Below are 11,376 nucleotides of genomic sequence, written 5' to 3' on the forward strand. Positions count from 1 at the left end.
TGTCAATGGGAAGGAAATGAAAGGCAAAGTGAATGTCATAGTTAATTTTACTTACCAGCATCTGAGTGCCCCTTTAGAAATGACAGTCTGGGTTCCTCGTCTCCTGCTGCAGATAGAGGTCTCTGACACAGAACTAAATCAGATCAAGGGGTGGAGAGTCCCCATCATCTCTAATAAGAGGTAGGTTTCATTAGAGGATGCTCATTACAGGCTGTGCACTTGCCAAAGACCAGTAAGAGCCAGCGAATCTGAACATGCTCATTTGGCCTTAATGCAATTCGGGTGTAAACTTGAAGGTCACTGGACATTTATTCAACAGACTCCTGCACTGGAATTAGGAGGAAAATGGAAACTGCAGGTTGCGTGATCCTACATTTGAAATAAATTCTCTTCTGTAGTGCTAAGGACTGAGGTGGAAAGAGCCAGTTGGTTGAGTTAGGCGGGATCAGCGATGAGGCAGCAGGAAGACATCAACAATGACTGGCCCTGGCAAGGCTGGTCATTCTCCAGCCTGGTTCACAGGTCCTGCCAGTTCATTTATTTATTGTCAGTGGTCACAATTAGTACGTAGTTGTTTTGTACCACTGTAGTGTACAGCGGCACTGATCCAAGACACTGATGCATGACAGCTTTAAAAATTCTGTCTGTGCCCATACATCAGTGGCATGTGAATGACAGGACAGAGCACAGATGTAGGCATATCTAGACTGTTTGTATCTGTTGCCAGTGTCACTAAGAACAAGAACAAACTGATAAAGTAGATACTTGCTATTCCCACCTGCTGTTGAAGACATCATTTATTACCAGGTATGATTCTGTGATTCTGTTAGTATCACAGCAAAGAGATGGGGATTTTGGTGCAGATGTGATTTCAACCTAAATGCCATACAGAAAGAGATAATGCATGTGTGCAGATGTGCATACAGAGGAGATTTCCGTGGCAACACAAAGAAGGTCCATAAAGAAAAAAGTCTTCAAAGAAAAGAAAAGGCCTTCAAGGAAAGGTCTTCAAAGTAAGGACTAATGTGAAAAATAATGAGCGATATTTGGACTGGACATGTGGTGTGCATGCATGAAAGATTGTCTTGCAAAAGTGTCACTGCACGGCCAGTCTTTCTCCTTCAGAAAGAGCAGGCACAAGCCGTGCTGGGAGGAGGCTGTCAGAGTTGCTTTACCAGTGAGTTGCTATGGTAAACCCAGATTTCTGCATTAGCTGCCTCTGGGGAACATGAATAACTAACAGCAAGTTCATCTGGTAGCACAATCCGCCGAAATAAGCTAGGACAAAACAGCCACCAGCTACGATGCTAAGGGTACTGACATTCAGATTCATGCCTTTCTGCTTGCTCAGAGATCCCTGCTGTCTTCCACAGCTGTAGCTTGCTATTATCCATGGAGCAGGACTATAATTAATAGTATGGAGTGCTCTGAGCCAGATGGATTCCTTATTGACATGGAGAACACCAAGGTTAAGTGATTTGCCCAAAGTTACATAAAATCTATGGCAAAACCAGGGCATAGAGACATCACTTCTCCCCACCCCCCCTTTAATGTTTCAGTCACTGAGCATCCTGAGCTCTGCTCAAGGAGAAGCCAGAGTGGATTGTGGCCATCTGTATGCAAGCAAACACTCTTAACTAATCTCCTAGTAGCACAATAAATCAACTTCCTATAGAAATTTTTTTAATGTATCTGTTGGGGTGTGGGTATGTTCACTTTTTTCACAGTGCAGGGCCCATATTTTTGAGTGAGTTTCTGCATCATGGAGTATCTCGAGAGGGAAAGCTTGTGTTTCAGGCAATAATATGAGATGCCCATTTGGCACTTGAAGGGGGCTACATTCTGTTCCCCTTCATAAAAACAGTGATGGTGTTTAGATGCTGCATGCATATAACATTTTGCTGCGGCTCCCACTGGCTATCTCTTGAGCCTGATAAGGAGCCCTGCTAATAGCGATAGGTCTTCTCTGTGTGTTAATTACTTTTTTTTTTTTTTGCTGTTGCCTTCTTATGTTCATGTTTAAGTCTCTTTTCATGTGAGTAGCTAGACTGATACAGGCATGTTAACAGAAGAGAATATATCTGATGCAGTTTGGCTTTTCTTTATGTATTAATACAATCAGGAGTAGAAACTCGATTGTCCTATAAATCAGGTAAGCTGGTTCTTTACTGTCTTCCTTCATTTTAAAAGCTTCCCCTTCAGCAGTCTAAAGTATGTAGTGGTTTAGACCAAGCTGCATTAATACACCAGGGAATTCAAAGTCTGAGCAATGCAGCTAAATAATTGTTTTGAAACAATAGTTCTACAGAGTTAAGTGACTTGAAAAAACAGAATAGGTTTTAAATCGATGTGCAGCCTGCACTAAGTAGCTCTAGAAACTACTTTCACACCTCGTTTCCATGACAAATGAGATGTAAATGAAATGAGCACACTGGAAACACTTCTGCTCTGTGTATGCTCAGCTTCTCCAAGACTGGCTGCTCTCATTCCCCTGTGGTCTGAGGGGCTGCTTCATTGGGGAAGATCCTTAGTGAGAGCTAAAGACTCATGTACTACAACTTCCAAGTGTTTCAGGTGTGTCACTTAGGAGAGAGTGTCGGTTGGACTCACGTATGTATTGATCAAGCAGAGTCCAGTAAGCATCACTGAGGAATTAACTCATGCAAGGAGCTATTGCTGCCAAATATTGTGTTTAGGACACGGCACAAGCATTTAAAAAAAACCCCAACCTCTCAGAGATGAATTTATTTAGTCCTTGAAAGCCCAGGAACTCTGTCACATAATTCTGTATGTTTATCATAGTACTATATCCTATCCGTGCACAGCATTAGAGCACTGCAGCAACACATGCTAACTGTGTATGGTACAATGCCTACCATAGAAAATCAGTTCTATGTTACTACCAGCCCACACTGTCAGAAGTACAGTGTGTAGAGGAATGAAGGCAGAGGGTTGATTGACATGGATGTTGTGCAGCTGTAGCTCGTTCCTGCTAAGTAGTTAAATAGCCCTGAGGAGTGTAGGAGAGGTGGCTGGATGGAGGAGGAGCAGTAGTGTAGTCTGGTCTCTGGAGGAAGGAGAAACAGATGTGCAGTAGAATCTGCCTGATGATAAAGCCTTGTTGCAGCCTGATAGCTTGTTTATGCTGCAACAACAGTGTACCTGTTTTGTAGTAGGAGAGGCTTGTGTCCTGCAGGAGAGTTACATGGTGCCAACCTGAGCTCCTTACACAGGGGTAGCAGAACTAACTGTTCTTCACTGCCATGTCTGGCCTCAGAATGAGCTGCCTCCTGGGGACAGGTAGGAGACCAGGAGAGCTCTAAAACAAGGTAGGATACCACTTGCAAAGTGCTGAGGAGATGGGATTCGTGCTTTGCTTCCAGTTAATTTCTCACTGTTTGAAAACTCGTAGGAGGGGCTGCTTATGCACTTAACATCAGGCATATGTTTAAGCACTTTTCTGAATGGATGTTTGGTCTCCAACAGCCATCATCTTCCTCGTGCATAAATAATGCCTCTTTCCTGTGACATTAGTGAGTGTACTGGTTGGCTTCTTAGTGAGAGCTTTAATAGATGAAGTTCAAAAATGGCAGCAATAATGGCCTGAGAAGAGCAGAGCACAGCACCTGCTATATTGTGCCCATAATCAGGAGTGTTAGGAGGGCCAGGGTTACATGAGTCAAGCAAGTATGCCTGAAACTGTATAATTTTCAACCTTTTTGCTGATTTGATATGAAGACCTCTGTCAACAAATCCTTCATTATGCAGACTTCCTGCTCCAGCTCTGGAAGGAACAGCAAATTAAGCAGCCCACATATGTAATATTAATGGCTGGAGAAGCAGCACTGCTACTCTGTTTGTATGTACTGCCAATGCTCATTAAAAAATTCCTGTCACATTGGAAGGATGGCTGGTAGATTACATACGACAAGTTCATGCATCTGTCTCCTTAAGACAGCCCCCAGAGCCTGGAGGGACATGTTCAGTACTGAACCACATTTGTTTGCACCATCTACCAGAACTCACTTGCTCCTTGTTTTGGTGGGTGCAAATGAGGCCACCTGTTGAATTCTCCTTCTGCAATCACAGACACTTCTCTAACTCTGATGCTGTGCCAGCACACCGACAGTGGCTGGATATTACCTATTTGGTTCCTGAATTCAGTGGCAGAACTCAAACCAGTATTACGAGCATAGAAATTTTGCAATTTTGAAGTGTAACAGGGACTCTGCTTGTTCATGTTCAGACCTTTGTTCCTAATAATTAAACTAGAGCTTTCTACAGTCAGTTAACATATTAATGACCTAAAAACCAGAGAGCTTCACTGTTCAGCCCAGATGACAGGAGACTGCAAAGATGATTTAAGAGTCCCATTTTCAATATTTTGCTCAGTAAGCACAGATGAACAGCATGGAGGAGAAAAGGATAGAAGTAAGGCGGCTATACTCTCCATGAGCACTGCTTTCTTTAGCACATGCTGGATGTGTCTAGCTGCCTGTAGCAGAAGCATGGGTGCAGTGGTAGCTACAGATTTTCACTGCAGCTTATCCCCCATCTGCTCCTGCATATTAGCATCTTGGCCTGCTTATACAGAGGCCAGTTCCAGGAGCTGGTCCTGGGAGCCCCAGCTGCATCCCTGTGTGGCCATGCTCAGGAGAAAAGCACAGAGCAACTTTCTTTCAGTGAGCCATCAAAATCACAAGTTTTCTCTGAGCAGCTCACCCCTTGTGCTATGCCATGAGGCCCCACTGCAGAACTGACAGGTATCACCCACCAATTGCCTCTGCCTGTGTGAGCGTTCAGGGCTGCCCAACCTCTTCGGTATCTCACTGGGTATTAATAGAGAAGTGTGGGCTTAAGAGCAGGTGCTAAGTGGGTCCCCAAGAGCTTTAGTTCTTCTCCCAGCACTGACAATCCATGTGCCTCTGCTTCCTCTATTGCGCCTTCTGGATTGTTTGCTTAGATTAAAGTCTGCAGGACTGTGCCCTGCCTGCGCTGCTGCACAAGCAGGGCCATGTTGTTTGGTGGCAAGTGATATTGCACAATCCCATGTGCCCCTGTTTCTCCAGCAAATTCTTTGTCTGACTGACTGCAGACACCAATTTTCCATCTTGTTGTCATCAAGCCAAAAACCCAAATCACTGTGCTCCTCTCTGCCATTAATAATTTTTGCAGGGTATTTTTCTCAGTCCTCCCTCTCAGGCCTCATCAATACCTTTGCTCTTAGCGTTTGGCATTCCATTCTGTTCTGCCAGTCAGAATATCAAGGTCAAATCAATTGCTTTTGTGTTTCTCCCTTAAATAAATAGTGTCGGGCTGCCATGTCCTAACACAAAATATTTTGTAATGAAAAATCCCAAGTATTGATCAGACCTAGTTCTGTACCTAGCTCTCTGCACAGGCTTGATGGTAGCTTTCATATAGCACTCAATAATGTGTCTTTTGCAAGACCAATTCATACAGCTTAAAGAGGCATTTTTGGCAGGCTGCAGGCGCAAGGTCAGAAATACTTTTTTCATTACACTGCATAGCCCCCACACAGTCATGCCAGCCCCTGAAGAGCCAAGAGGATTTTTTTGTTTTGTCCCCTGGTCTAGTATAGCACCAGTGTCCCCCACTCCTAAAGCATCAGTGATGAGGGACTGTAACTGAAGAGGATGCTCTTCCAACCTAATTATAATGATTTGTGAGACTACTGGGAATGATGGCTGCAAAGCAACAGCAGACAGAGAGGACAGACAGACAATCTGAGCACCATTACTCAAATCAGGTCTTAACCCAGGGGAATTTCAAGGTTTTGAAGCAAGAGATGTGCCAGAGTGCAGAAAAATTTGCTAACAGCTGAATTGCGCTGCTTTGATGCTCCTAAAAACATAACATTACCCTCTCCTCTTTGGAGTCACGCCCTTACATCTTGAAAGCCTGGCTCAGCTTCTCATCACTACCCCTCAGCAATGGCCTGGGCTATAAATGGCCTCTCCTCCATTTGGGACATAGGCTTGGAAGCTCTGTAGAGGATGGAGAAAAAGAAAGTGGCAGAGGGGGGGAAAGGAGCAAAAGGGGACTTAGCTAAGCTGGGACAAGGGAGGCCTGACCTGTTGGGAAGGGGAACAGCAATAAACACTGCCATTTCTGGGCTTCAGGAGGTGTCGACAGCCTGTCTGTGTACTGCAGAGTGCCCAGCTACCCCTGAAAGCAGACCTGAGCTGTCAGGAGCAGTGCGGTCTGTAGTAGGATTTGCAGGGCTCTGGGTGTCACCAGCTCAGCCTGGGAGGGCCTGGGCTGCGCCTCACCTGCCTTCTGCCTGCCTCAGCCCAGCCTGGGCTGGCTCGGGCTCCCACCAGCACAGTACGTGTCCTTGGTGAAAGGTTGCTGGTTTAATCACGAGCTCCTGGTCTGCTCCCAATGGGGCTGGTGTTGGGCGTATATAACGCGGTTGCAAAGCACAAATCTCTGAAGGAAATGCCTCCCTCATTAGTCTTACCTGCTGCTTTGGCTTTGGATGGAAGCAAGGGTGGGAGATTATAATTTTGTATTATAGGCCAGAAGGAAGCCTTAAACAATACATACTCATGTGTTTCTCTGTATGTATATATACATATATGTATGCCTTACATGTATGCGAAATAGACTTATACTGTACCTGTTTCTAGCCGTAATTCATAATTTTCTTACTACAAACTTACCCATCTTCGTTTTAATATTTTCATTTACCATACTTTGAAGAGCTAGAAATACCTTGTCAGTTTGAGACAGCTCTTAAGAAGTTTAATTTTCCTAATGCTTGTTGGAAATCCCCTTTCTGAATCTGCAGGAATGTTAAGGTTCTTAGCATGAGCTGTGCAGAGAGGGAATTTGCAAGTAAAGCTGTCAGTGAATTGCAATTGGGTTAGGAGAGGCTTGACAAACAGCACCGATGGGTGCAGGATCTGTCTCCCGAGGTGGGAAGGACACTTGTTGAGCCTGCTGTGGTGGCAGAGCTGGGGGGGTGGGGTGGGGCATAGGGTAAGCGCCAGCCACTTGTTTTCTCTCTGTCAGACCTACAGGGAAATAGAGAAAATTAGAGCAGCACCACACGGGGCATTTACCAGCAAAGGTAACAGTGGTAATGGCTTTTGCTGCTGATTCCCCACCTGTATGTAGAAGACAGGAGATACAAACGCACCTATTTACTGGCACTGAAAAACGAACTACAGTCCCTCGCAGCTTTTAGTGTTTTCATAGATGCAACAGATCAGTCTCATGAATTATTTTGTTTTTTTCTTTTTAATGCTCCAAGTGCTTGTGATCTGAGAAGAGACTGATGTAACACAGCCTCTCCATTTACTCGGGTCCTGCTGTTTACCTGGCATTGCAAAATTTGTCAGAGCTGCTAGGGATGTCGGGGAGTGTTCCTCCCAGGTGTGGCTTGCAAATTGCTCCAAGGGAAGGGGTAGACTTTGGCTCAGCTGTTCAAACTCTCCATTGACAGGATGGAAGTTAAAGAAACGAGTTTGTACAATGGAGCTCAAAAAATGAACCCACTACAATTCTTCCCAGGTTATTTTTTTCCTAGGATTTCTATCCTGCCTCCTCAGAACAACAGTCCACACAATATTTAAGATGCAAAATCATAAGGGCTCCCGTGTGCTGGTTGTTTGGCTAAGTTTTAAGCAGCTTTACAAGATTACTTGTGTCCTTCCTTCCCTTTCCTCCCAGCTCTCCTCATACACCTTGTCATTATGGCACAGTGAAGGCAGCAGCCTCCAGCTGCCCCAGCACACGCTTCTGAAAGGGGAAACTCATGGTAACTCCTAGAGGGGCTTCACAGATGTAGACTGACGATGCTGGGGAGCAGCAAAGCATCAACTGACATGATCTTTCAGAGACTGGGGGTTCTGATAGTGATAATGTGGGAACCTGATAGTGTCAGGCCTAATAAGCAGCATTTAACTCAGCCACAGGGTGCTCTCCACACCAGTTTAGCTTTGGAGGAATGTGCAATGTGTTTTCAGCTCTTCAGTCCCTGTTATGAACAGCTATAACGTTATAAGGACTTACACTACTGAATGATTTCCTTTCCCATATGTGAATAACCCTGTGTGTGTGAAGTGCCTGTGGTCCAGTCTGTCTGTGTTTGCACCAAGGCGGTGCACAGCTGTGTCAGTCACAAGTGGCATCGCTTCTGGTGTGGGCAAGACCCAAGCGATCAGATCTTGCAGGTTTTTGGAACTCCTGTCACACTGCAAGGAGTCCAGCCTGCCGTTTGGGGGTGCTGCTAGAAACCCTGCAGTTGTGAGCAGGGTATTACAGTGTAAAACAGCAGCAGCTAGAAGAAGTGAGGAAACAAATGCAAAGTAATTCCAAAAAGATTCAGAAAGAGCAGTCAATTAACCCAAAACTTTTCAGGGTTAAGAAGTGTTCAGTCCATGTAAGTGGAGAGAGAGTGATGGGCAGGAGCCTCCATGAAGCCTAGCTGTGCTGCAGAGAAGCCCATGCTGCTCCTTGAATTATGCCACAGAGAATGCTTTCTGGCAATTCAACATTAAAATGTCAGAACATTGTGACTCTGGGGGCATCCACAGCTGATGGAGTGTATGTCAGCTGCTTGGGAATTAAGAGTCCGGACTTCTGTGGATGGTTGTCTGGATAAAAAGCAATAAATACAACACCACCAACAACAAATAAATATATTGGATCTATGGGGCTGTGGTGGTGTCTTGAGCATTGTCTTGGCCAGGACACTCAGGAGTGAACTATGTCTCCAGATTAGGCTCTGGCTCTGCAACCACATGTGCTTTTCAATGTAGGTACATGTAGAGGAATGAAGCTGGGTTAATTAGCATTGATAATATACAACTGTGGGCTGGCTTCAGGGGCGGTGGGTTGGCCGATGTAGATAAGATGCAGCTGTGGCTGGTTAAGTGGTTGGGCAGCCAGTGAAGAGAGAGCAGCCGAGGAAGAGAGAGGAGGAAAAAGCAGAGAGAAGAGAGAGAGCATGTGAGTGCCCTGGATGAGGAGAGACTAGAAGACAGCAGAGGGACTGGCATGAAGAGTATGCTGGTATGTGATGGTAAAAGACCTTGTTGCAGCTTGATAGTTTGGAGAGTGCTGCGACAGGTACATAGTTAAGCTTCTTGCAGTAATAGAGCTAGTCCTATGTTTACCCATCCTGTGTAAACAGATAGTAGGTTTCATCCATTTGTCCTTATATTTATCTTTACTGTTCATCATCTAAAGCCAAAATACCCAAGGAAAAGCATGTACTTGTTTGGACTGGAAGATAAATAGCAATCTGGGGGTAACGGTAGGCTTCAATGAATTCAAAACACATCGCTATAATTTTATTGCTGGAGAATATGCTTTCTTGGACTGTCCCTGGGAGTAAAGAGTTGCAGTGGAGGAGTCAGGCTCTTAACTCTTGTAGCAGTTAAGCCAGTGGGCCTCAAGCAGGAGCCACAGAGGTGAGGAGACCTTAGGCCAGTCCAAAAGGAGCTGCTTCATGCAATATTCTTGTGAACCTTTGGGACAACTACTACTACAAACGTGAGACAGAAAGAACTAATTGTGATGGGAGAGGTGAAGGCTGTTTATTATTTTCTGTGATAGTAGCACTAATAAAAAATTGTGATTTCCATATGTGTATTTTTGGCACTGCAGAGACGCTTCTGGCCACTGCAACAAAAGGGGGTGCATGCTCTCCTCCCAGCCTTTTAATGTGGGCTTTCTGCAGGAGCATAAATTTCCTTCCGTGACAGATGAGAGCTGCTGAGCCAAAGGCAGCGAAAACTCTTTTTCATCCTAATTGCTCTGTGGCCCGTTCCTCCTTCAAAAAGTGCCTTTGCTGAAATATTGCAGTGACAATAAATTTGGTATGTATTGAGAGGATAGCGTGATTATTTGGCTGTTTAGACTATATTTGCCCCTCAATGCAGAGCAAGGCTGATATCTGAACCTTGTGTGTTGATTCATTGCACGCATTGAACCCAAGAGGCTGGGACAGGTTTTTGGACACAAGTTACTAACAGTAACTTCCTTTTAAAGGAGTTTTAAGGAATTTTCCTTTAAAGGAATAATTTGCCTTCTTGATGGTGATAAGTTTTCACTAACTAGCAGGAAGGTCTTGGGGCTTGCCTTCTTCCTAGAGTCTCCTGGAAACTATGCCTGGCTGGATGGCACTGGTGGTTCGGTGGTCACTGCAGCTGTATTTGGGGACAGCTCAGGGAGGACAGCATTGACAATAGGTAGAAAGCCTCCCCTTGCAGGGGCTGGAGAGGGAGGCACTGGTTGCCGTTAGACCTCTTAACTGGTATGTGATACATACAGTATAGGAAAGCATATTTTTGGGTTTCTCTTCCGGTTGATTGGAGGCTGCTGTTACGTTTCAGTTCTCTTGAGATGTTTTGTCATCTCATGCTGTGTTTCAGGGAATCTGACATGAATACAGTTCTTTTACATATGGTGCCAAGAAAAAGCAAGGCAGTAATAATTTCCACCTGGTTTTTGTTTCTTTAACCTTATCTGTTGCTATCAGATCTGAGCTCTTGAGCTGTGTGAAGCACCAAAATACGTGGGGCAGGCTAGCCCAGGTGTTGTTACAGCTCTGCAAAGCAGGTGAAGTTTCAGCTCATAAAGTCTTGATTTGCTGTGTGGTTGGTTGGGTTTTTTTTTAATTTTTACCTTATGGTAATGAATATTCAATATAAACTAAAATGCAACGTAACAAATGGAAGGGGCTAATAAGGAACACAGCCTGTGCTCCAAGCCTCCAAAGGCATCCTTATTTCCAATGGGCAATCTGCTAAGTTAATAGATTGACATTTAAACATTTGGTGTGGAAGAGAAAAAATGTGTCACTGCTTGTGGCATAAACCAGTTTTTGATTCATTCATAATCTTTATGTAGAAGTCAATTAAAGATCTTACTGGAAAGCAGATGCTCATGGGACAAAAGACCACTCCTGATTTCTCACTCAATAGAAATACAGTTTCCCATCAAAGTCAATAGAGAGTAATATTCCACAGAGCTTTTTCCTGTAGTGACAATGATTTTAATGACAGATTAAATCTCTTCTAATTTTTAGTATATACAATATATAGTAACTACCTGGTTTTTTTTTTTTAAGTCTTTTGAGCTATATCATGGCTGGCATCATTTTGCAGCTAAGCCTTCCTGCAAGCTGCCTGGCATAGGCTGTACTTATGTGCATACCCATTTCTAAGCAGGACCTACAGACACCTCATGGGACAAAAGGGAGGGAAACAGTAGTACCGTGGGTATATACCCTTCTCCCCAGCAGTACTTAGCACTGTAGCAAAAAAAAAAAAAAAAAAAAAAAAAATATAAAAAAATACAAAATGCAGCCCCAATCCGAAGCTATCAGAGCTGGGCACAGGG

The sequence above is a fragment of the Falco cherrug genome, chromosome 1 (assembly GCF_023634085.1).
Source record: "Falco cherrug isolate bFalChe1 chromosome 1, bFalChe1.pri, whole genome shotgun sequence".
Lineage (NCBI taxonomy): Eukaryota > Metazoa > Chordata > Aves > Falconiformes > Falconidae > Falco > Falco cherrug.